This window comes from Dermacentor variabilis, chromosome 9 (assembly GCF_050947875.1).
Source record: "Dermacentor variabilis isolate Ectoservices chromosome 9, ASM5094787v1, whole genome shotgun sequence".
In the NCBI taxonomy this organism is placed as follows: Eukaryota; Metazoa; Arthropoda; class Arachnida; order Ixodida; family Ixodidae; genus Dermacentor; species Dermacentor variabilis.
This window is the reverse complement of record NC_134576.1, coordinates 125,156,243-125,166,420: the sequence shown is the minus strand read 5'-3', so window position 1 is coordinate 125,166,420 and position 10,178 is coordinate 125,156,243. Positions and strand designations below refer to the sequence as shown.

Genomic DNA, 10,178 nt, shown 5'->3' with positions numbered 1-10,178 from the left:
CTCCTCCGAAATAAATTGGGATGTATTGTCACAGCACTATTTCATATAATAGTGGTCGCGGGTTCAATTCACGGCCACGTTGGCCCAACCCCAATCAGCACAGAATGGAAAAACACTCATGTACTCGGATTTTCGTGCCCATTAAGGAAACCTTGGTGGTCCAAGTTAATCTGGAGCTTCCCCAATGCACAAATGCCAAACAAAGCCCATAAGATGGCCTTGTTGAACGTCTCACCCTTTGTGCACCAAAAAGCTGTCAGTATATTGACTTTTTTTTCTAATCCTGCATTTGTGAATTTGGCCCTCGTATCGTGCATTGCTTTGGAATGTTAATCCCTGCAACTTAATTTCATTTGATGTAATAGTCGCACGACCAGGCATTGGGCATTCCAGAAGATGGGGGGGGGGGGAGGGGCTTTTTTTTTTTGCTGTTGTTGCTGGCTACGTATTTCTGAGTCAGTCACGACACTTACTCTGTGTAGGTTCACATTACACAAACATGCCGAACAGGCCTGTAGGTCTGTTTCGTTAAACTTCGTTTTGATAATGCGTGACCTTTGAAGCTCCGGAAAAACTAGCAGTATGACAATAAACTGTATATATTTTTTTTCTAATGCTGCACTTGTGCTTTAGTAAAGCATCCATCCTAACGTGCAGTGTGACAACAAAACCTGTGCTAACACTGCAAACACTAGAACACCAGTTGTTGCTTTACCACCAAAATGAAACAAATAATTCACGATTTTAATACTATTTGAAGAGTGTTAAGTTTTACTGGTTTGTAGCACTATTCGATTCTGCCTCAAAATGTACTTCTTGCACACCTTCTAGCTACAGCTGTATTTTGCCTTAAGCAATTGCTTAACGAAGCCCGTACATATGTAAATCCTCTGACTGTAAATGTCCAAAACTCCACAGTAGTGTGGTGAGAATATTCCAGCAGTTCTCACTGGCTGCATTATTAAATTAGTTCTTCAATTAGCTTTCTTTATTTGAAAGAAGTCTCGTGCAAAAATGTGCGAGAACAGAATTGCGGCATGGGAAGTAAACGTATTCAGCCTTTTCACTGGATAAATAAATGGCGCATGTTGTCGTCACGTGCATAACAAATACATCAAACGGCAAGCTTGTGTTGAAAAATTGGGAGAATGCTTAAGCTTCGCCTTTAAAGTGGAATGCAATAGCATCCAAAGATCTCAGACTGCTTCTCACACTTGCCGGCAGCTGCAGCTTCTGTAACCGTAACGTTTATCGGGAAACACTGGCATCGAACGCTATGCACGAAGGCGAGCTTTCTGGTAGAATCGGCACGCTGTGTGGTGGAGGTGAGTGCCATCTGGAGGCGTTGCAAGGAAATGGGCGCACCGCTGCATGGCCTCTGAGATTGGCCCACGTGCGTGCACCAGCTGGCGCATGCAAATCTTTGAGGCCATGGCCCCTCTATGAATGGTAGAAATGCTGGAAAAGGGGTTTGTGTTTGAATTTCCGCGTAACAGAATTATGTTTTCTAGTATACTCAAATTACAATCCGATGCTATCCTGTCTGTAGATTGTGTTTAGATTCTACTTTATGATATTTAGGTTACCTTGAGGAATTCAATTGGTTCAGTAATGCCTCTGTGCCACTCGGATGGCCTGCGTGGTTGTGATTCGGAATGATTTTTCGCCAAGCAACATCCAGCGCCAACATCGCATTTTTTGTGACACGGGGCCCTTAAAACTATCGTGTTAATAATGCAGGTGATTGAGCTGGAGTGGCACGTTGTCTCCTTAATTTCATCGCCACCCTTCACATTTTTATCCAAGTAAGATGACCGCACCTGAGTGAGAGAAAGATACTTGTCTGCACAGTATCTTTCCAGTAAATTCTTGTGGTATTGTTTTTTACCACACCACAGGGGGCCATTGGCTCTCATGAATAAGGCAGACAAAGTTACAGTGGAACTCAATAATTCCTCCTCTCTTCAAGGATATATAAAGCTAGCAATTATTTTTTATCTCTAACATAAACTCCTTTGGTCCCACCCTCCGAAAGTTCTGCAAGATCCTCTTTCACCATGCACATTTTCATGGAGTAAATGCAGGAAGTTTTCTTGGTGCGTAGTCAATTGCAAGAGTTTACAGGACATCCGAACAAATGTTCAATTTTACTCTGTTAAGGCCTGCTGATTCTAATTTAATGGGACATTGCATAGGCTGCAAACACTAGCGCATATTGAAACTTCGAATTCAAGGCTACGTAATATAGGCTTCACTAGATTTCAGTGCTTTTTGAAATCCCGTGTCCCGTAAGTTCTTGTGGCTGACTGTACATTTTGCATATCATCCCAGTGATAAACGGTATTGACAATAAAGGCGATAGTTATGTGCCCAGGCTTCACTCCAACTTTGCTCTTCCTCAGATTCTTTGTCCCGTAAACTTTCACGGCTGAATGTACGTTCTTGTGTCTCATCCAAAACAAATGTCGACAATGAAGGCGTCAGTTCAGTCCACAGGCTCCTCTGGAATTAAGTGGTATTTCAAATCCATGTCCCCTAAACTTTTGCGACTGACTGTGCATTTTCTGTCTTATCCAAACAACAAGAGTATGACAGGAAAGTGATAGTAAAGTGCCCAGGTTTCCTGGAATTCAGCGCTTTCTCAAATCCTGTGTCACGTAAACTTTTGTGGCCAACTGTACATTTTGTATCTTATCCAAATGACAAAAAAGTATTGACAGTGAAAGCGATAGTTATCAGCAGTACTCTCATATACCATTAAAGCTCATCGAGCTTGTCTCGAATGTCGACAACTGTCACTGTTGGTTTTGCTGGAGCACATCTCGCTACAAAGTGTGTGGCATTATTTCTGGAAAATCTGTCTCATCCCTGCATCCTCTTTATCTCACAGCTGCTTAAGCCGGCGGCAAGGCCAGGGCAGTTGCATCTGTAACGCAGGAACCGTCGTCAAGCTCAACGCCATTGCAAAAACTGTGGTGTCGATGCAAGGTATGCCCCTACGTTAGCAGCAAAATGTGGCACCTCAAACGCCTTCAGGCCGTCCACACTCCGGGAGATAAACCATTTGTCTGTCACCTGTGCCTGATGACCTTTAACCAAAAGGAGAACATGGTGAAGCATGTATGGACACACAATACGCAGTGCAAACTTTGCCCAAGAAGCTTCAGCCAGCAGAGGTGCCTCCCAAGGCATGCAAGCTGCCACCCGTTTCTCGAATTATCTCCTTAACTACGTGATCGTATCTGGAAACGAACACCGAACCTTGGCAAGTCTTCCCCTCACCTCCTCCCTTTTTTTAACCCTTCAACTACCAAGTTCCTTTGTAAAAAAGTACAAAAATTTAGTTTCCTTTTTGTTCCACCAAATTATTGCATCTTATATCCCAATTCGATAAAGGTGGAGCGTCACATACGTAATGCGAAGACGTGGGTTCGTGCCCCACCTGCGGCAAGTTGTCTTTTCATCCACTTTTATTTTCATTAATTTATGATTTCGTTAATTCATTTAGTAAGTACAATTTCCCCTATGTTGTCCTTGGTGTCAGTGTTTGTTGGCTTCTTATGATATACTTAACAAAATTTAGGCCCTTCGGTTAACCCCCTTTCTTGTTTATTCAATAAAGGTGTTACACATACGGTTTATCGATTACAGTAAACCCTTGCGGTAGTGAGGTCACTGGGATAGAAAATTTACTTCGTTATGAGTGCTATTTCGTTAGAAGCAGAGAAGCTGTAATAGGGTCATAGCAATGTGATAACGTAAAAAACTTTGAATAAAGCAATATTTCAAATAAGGCGAGTTTGTTGAAGTGATTGTTTACTGTATATTAATCCGAAATATTAACAAAAGACATCTGCTCTTAGGGAGACTTTCCCTCGCCACGTGTGACAGGTTTGAGCATAATTATCTGAGAAGATAACGAAAACAATTGAATGCACCCTGAAATAATATGTTCTAGTGCCAAAACTCAAATGCACAACGCGAATTAAGTTGATGGGTACGGCTTGTTTGGCAATATTGATACAGCGCCTAGGACAAGTTCAGTTTGTGATTGGCAGTTAAATGGTCAAGGAGCATTGACACATTTTTTTCGAAGCTGTAAAGGCTCTACCAGACAGTTCCCATATGTAAAAGCCTAAAAGGCTGACACCAACACCCAGTTGGTAAGTGTCAGCCTTTTAAGCCTTATTTTAAGTGTCATGACATTATCGTAATGTCATGACTCGGAGCAAAATTTGATGTCATGTAGCAGTAAGGCTAGGTGTGACGTCGTTGCTTATGAAAAATAAAGAAGGGCGCTGTGCGTGGTTCTTTTGAGTGCATTCACATGTAGCAGCCACAATGGCTGCAGGAACAAAGCAAGCTAGCGCATCATGACAGTGCGATGCATCCACCTCCTAAGTACTGATACTGAGGCTGGTTTACGGAAACAAGCATTACACTATTAAATTTTTAGGAGTGCTCTGACAATTGTCAATAATTTTTTACAGTGTATACACGCTTTGGACTTTCATGTAGAGAAAAAAAAATTTTTCAGTTCCAAAACATCATGTCCATAGTCCTTTAATCTGCTTGCAATTCCTTATTTTGGGCTGTATGTTGTCAGGAGCTTAACTTCTGTTCCTTTTGTTTTCAGCCTGAAAAACAATGCAATGGAGGGCCTACGACGATATCCACCTGCCGTCCCAGCTGGGCTCTGCACATCTCCAAGTACAACTGATGCCTAATTCCACTTTGTGGCTCATTCCGCAGTGTGCACTTTTCTTATTTAGTGGAATTCAGAAATATAGAAGCAGCCTAAAGATATTTTTAGGAAGGAGACGTTGACAACATTATAATGAGCATTGTTCCTTTATCATTTCATGCACGACACTTGTCGTTACATGGCTGTTAGGGCAACCAAGTGCGTAAATATGTTCGCTTACATTTCTGACAGCGGTATGTTCTTTTTTATGTTTTGTTTTGTTTTCTGCGAGGTAAGCATTCTTTATGCCGGATTTCATAATCACTGAGTATTGTACGTGTCAGTCTGTTTGGTTACTGGCCTTCACAGTCTCTTGCCCAGCAATTGCTTCCCTCAACAAATGCTCATGTGTAGACGTAAGCGCTCAGTGGATGACATGCTGAATACCGCAACCAGGCTTTTCCCCCACGTATAACTTGTCCTAGCAAAAATGGCCGCATTCCTGCTAGTAGCCCTGTTAAAGTCGAGACACGCAATTTTGAAAGTTTTGATGCTGCAAGGAACAGAGAGCAGTAGGAACAATGTATTTCCTCACTTTTGCTGCAACAGCCAATTTGACCCAACATATGTCTCAAAATTTTCATGTGTGGTTTTCTCATATATTGTCGTTTGTTTGTTTTGCCACCTGCAAGGTTTTAATGAAATATGCAACAAAGCAGATTGTTCCCGACTGCAGTACTGATCTCAGTGTTTGCTTTGTTTTGAGTTAATCTTCTGTGGTATTTTTTCAAGCTGCGCTAACACTATGTTTGCCTTCTCAACAGAAAGTATATATATCTTTTTGTGCACGCCAAGATATTGCATCAAAAGCAAAAAAAAAATGCTGATGAAAAAATTTTTATGTAAAACATGTCATACATTTGAAAACGCTTATCTCACCTGTTCTGCATGTTTGAATAGTATTTGTAAAGCGTTTTCGTAAAACGACCTGGAAGGATGGGTGTTTGCTCTCGTCCGATCGTATTTATGTCGCGGTTTGACTTTCATTATTTCTCAAGTATTGGACGAGGCATATTGTTCATAGGTGCTTTCCTACTATCATTGACGTGGTGTGCTTGATGTTCTCACGTCTGGCTTTCCTGCAGAGTGTTCTTACATGGAGACCACATTCTGTAAACTTGGCAAAACTCTTTGAAGAATTGAGAATTCTCCATTTGTTCTGCTGTTGTATGGCTTCTTATGATTACGATTTTATGAGTATGATTTTATGGTTATGATATTGTAATTTTAAGAAATGCACTAGAACTAAGTTTTCAACAAACAGAAGTAATTGGCACCTGAAGGGCGTGTGTGTGTGTGTGTGTGCATGTGAGTGATGTCGTGGTATTTGTTCCAACAAGAGTAGAGGTGATGGTTGCCAGCAGTACATATACGCTGATGTGTACCACAGAAGCTTGTTTTGTCTGTTTTAGAGGAGGCGTTATCTCATTGAGCTCTTATCTAGACACACAGAAATGCAAGTTGTCTTGCTTGGCATCCACTCCGCTATATTTTATGAAGTTTGTTGCATTCAACAGAAAAAGTTGAAATCTATTGACTGAAGATAGTGCAGTTCCAATTTAGGACGTCATTTTTAATTTTTTTTTACACAAATTTGTTACAAATTTCAAAATTTGAATATACTGAAGCATCACTCTTATACCTCTGTAACTAAGGTATATCAAAAAAAAGCTTTAAAAATTTATGGTTCTGTAAATTCTACCAGGTTGAGACGATAGCGGACAAAGTATTGCGATAATATGCACTGCTCTGAAATACTGCAATATATTTATGAGTATGACCTCCGCAAGACTTTTGTAAACATAGTAACAGTTTGATGCAAGATGTAAAATTATACATAGCATCAGTCTGCTTCTTATGCTCTAGTAGATGCTGTTTGCGAAACAGCGATATTTGATTTTGGTGCAGAGTTACAGATGTGCAATCTTTCTGTACCATTTTCTTTTTTTATTTACTTTTTTTTCTTCTTCTGACCAATACTCAGCAATTTCTTGAATAAATTACGAGGTCCTGGATGAAAATTCTGCCTGTTCCAGTTGGTATAGACCGGCTTTCTCTGTTCAAATGCAACTAAGTTAATTCAAGTAAATTCAGCAATTCTCTAATGAAATTATTTGCACATCTTGCACATATTTGAACCAAAAAAGTGAAAGTTGGCTTCGAGCTAAGGCCTTCTCCTTAAAGACTACCTGTTATAGTTAATTTTACCAGGGCACCATCTTGTTGGAAGCATTTTCACCGACCATCCCTTCTCTGATGTCCATGCAATCTTATTTCACAGCCCTTGGGACCATCAGTCAAGTAACGGCGAGGACAACACGAACGTCGTTTTCGAGCTTGGAGGAATTGCGGCAAGACCGTTTTTTTCGGTGCGAGCTGTGCCATTACACGAGCTCCAGGTGGTGGCACGTCAAACGCCACCAGTTGACCCACACGGGCGAGAAGCCATTCAAGTGCCACCTGTGCCCTATGACCTTTGCTCTGAAGCAGAACTTGGCACTCCATTTACCGACGCATACGCACAAGCGCCTCTACGAGTGCACGCTTTGCCTTCGAACCTTCACCAGGCAACAGGGGCTCACGAACCACGAAATGCGGCACAAGCATTCGGGATCGAATCCAGCGGTTTGAGGCAGGATCGAGCAGGCAACATCAAAGAGGAATCATTACTGTTATCAAGGTCAGGTGCCACTAGAAAACTTGTGCTTGCACAAGACGTCATGTTTTTTGTGTGGAACACACCGAAAGTTTTCGAGACAACCGGCCGCACCACTTGGACTCATTGCTCCACCTTTGTATCCCAATTGGACTCTGCCAATATGAGACCACTCTGAATTTTCAGACATGCTAGGAATGGCATTTACGAATTCTTTTGCTTTTTTGATTTTCGCATTAGAATGGCCAAAAACGCTATGTGTGGGCACGAGGAGACCCTTCAACAAGGTTTATGTGACTGTCCTCGCTGCAGTGTATTGAGGCGTTTGCTATTAACTGCATTAGCTCACATTAATTCCTAGACAAGGGCCCAGCTGGCTTCTGCGTGCCGTCTTTCTTGTCGTATGATGGCCGTTGAAATCTCTTCCTGTGAACTGAACAGTGCCGCTTTCCATTGTGTGTGCCCCATAATTTCTGTGTTTGTCTTACGTGTATATGCCGTGCTTGCCCATGTAACGTGGTCTGGGGTTGACATGACCTCGCACCATGATGGCATGCGTCCGTTTATCTTTCTGGATAAATTTTATGAAGAATGTGCAGGTTGTTATAAGTATAGGTTTGCAGCTTTCTCTAAATAACCTGCTCTTTCTCAACGAGATTCTTCTGCGGGGGTGGTAGTCTCGTTCTATTGAGCATTGCATTTCTAGTAGCGCAATCAGTTATAACAGTCCCTTCTGTATTGTTAGCTTCAGGAATCTCGTGATCTACTAGGTACTGTGCTCTCTGCGGCAGTAAGTCGTACACCGTGGTGAACAATGTTGGGCAGAAACGGTTGACTTCACAGGCGTGAAACAACCATGTATATAAAACATGCCATTGACATAGCAGCGCACGAACACTTTGTCAACTGAAAGTTTGCATTTCGCAACAAGATGACATATAATCACAAACATGCTCTCTAACATAAACAAGATGAAGTTATCATTAGGTGGACTTGGGAACCCTCAGCCAATGTTTTGACAAGGGGATCTGGGGATTTGTCTAAACTTTTTGAAGGCCCTGACAAAGTCATTTTGCCTATAAGTTGTCGGGCTACCCATGTTTACCCTCTATAGCGGCATGGTATCATAACCATGGCAGTCCGCACAGAAGGAACTTGTATCAAATAATGAAAGCTCTTTCACTGCAAAATACAGTTAAATGTCAGTATAACAGACATAGATGTAAAAAATTATTGAATATAATGAAGGAATGCTAGAATGATTATAGCTTATTGCATGTAATTAAAATACCAGGTGATCAATTTTAACTTCTACAGAATTTTTAAAAATCACCTGTGGCAGATGGCATAATTCCAGTCCTAGAGCAGAAGTATTTAAAGAGGCGGGCATTACTTTGCAAGAAAAATTGAAACACATATCCAACTAATCCCCCAAATTCACTAGTTAAGTTTTCGATTGATTCATTTGCAGCACATATTGCAATTTTCTAATTGTAGGTGGTTAGTTTGCAAGGCATATCCACTTGGAATTTTCAGAATGACCCCAGTTTCAAGATATTCATTGCCAAAGTGCGATGAAATACATGGGTGTTCCAGTTAATATTGTGCTTCAATGCATAAAAGAGCATTTTCTTAAAATATTTAAGTCAGACAACAGTGCATACATATGCTAGTTTGGTTGTGCGTATCTCAAAATGCATGCTACACTCTTCAAAATTCATGGACATACCTTGCAAACTCAACGGCTAGAATTATTAAATTGCAGTATGTGCTGTAAAGTCATTAATGAAGTTCATTCCTAAATTTTTGCATGATAATTTGTTTCCATCTCTCATACAAGTATAATGTCCACACCTGAATAATCCAGCTCAAGGACTGGAATTATGCTAACTGCCACAGGCAATTTTTAATATTCTGTAAAACTGCGACTGCACTTTATATCTTCTGATAAATATTGGATATATTGAAATTATTTTTGTGTTGTCCGTGACTGTTATTACGAGGTTTCGGCTGTATTCTCACCCACTTTCTTTGTTAATTTACTTGCACATACCGTCACATTGAAAGCAGATTGTGTTTCTGACTTGCCATTTCATGGTTGTGGTACTTCTTGCTTCTCGATCATTTGCTGAAAATAAATCATAACAAACAGAGGTGCAGTCTTTGTCTTGTTTGTTGAACTACCTTGTCAATTGTGGTCTTGCTAGAATAATGGATGAAGCTTTACTGGGATTGCTAGTAAATTTGCAAACATACAAGATCTTTGGAACCAAAGTTTCTACACGCCATGTGTTTACAGCACCAAATGTTATTCACTTAACTCTGTGCGCTGTCTGACAATTTGATTGTCCCAGCACACAAAGAAGACGCTCTCTACTACAGCACATTACGCATGTATGTTGTACTGTCCACTAAAAAGCAACACATCATCCATGGGATGTACGGGGTAAAAAATATGGTATTGCGACATATTGCACCCTGCACATCAAAGTTGCAAGCAGTCTTTCAAGATTAATAAATAGGGGTGTGCAAATAATGAAGTTCCTAAATAAAATTAATTATGCATATTTGAGAAGGGCTTTCGAATACTGAATTGAATATTCATGTACTATCCTCTCATTTCTAAACAAAGTGTGATATATGGTTCTGCTGAGCCTGCTGGATGGTCACAAAAAGAATGCTTATCTGTGTTAATACATGCAACGCCTTTCACAATATCTTGCTTTCAGTCACCTGAGGAGCTTGTAAAGGAGAAATAATCAAACTATGATAGACAAG

At 40.7% G+C, this 10,178-nt stretch overlaps 1 long non-coding RNA gene across 1 annotated transcript; it reads left to right on the top strand.

Annotated features, from left to right (window-relative positions):
• Positions 1 to 1,585: 1,585 nt before the first annotated feature.
• On the top strand, positions 1,586 to 9,553 carry LOC142557425 (uncharacterized). Its single transcript, XR_012822769.1, has 3 exons — positions 1,586 to 2,988; positions 4,637 to 4,710; positions 7,026 to 9,553. It is a non-coding gene; the product is annotated as an uncharacterized LOC142557425 (long non-coding RNA).
• The last annotated feature ends 625 nt before the right edge of the window (positions 9,554 to 10,178 follow it).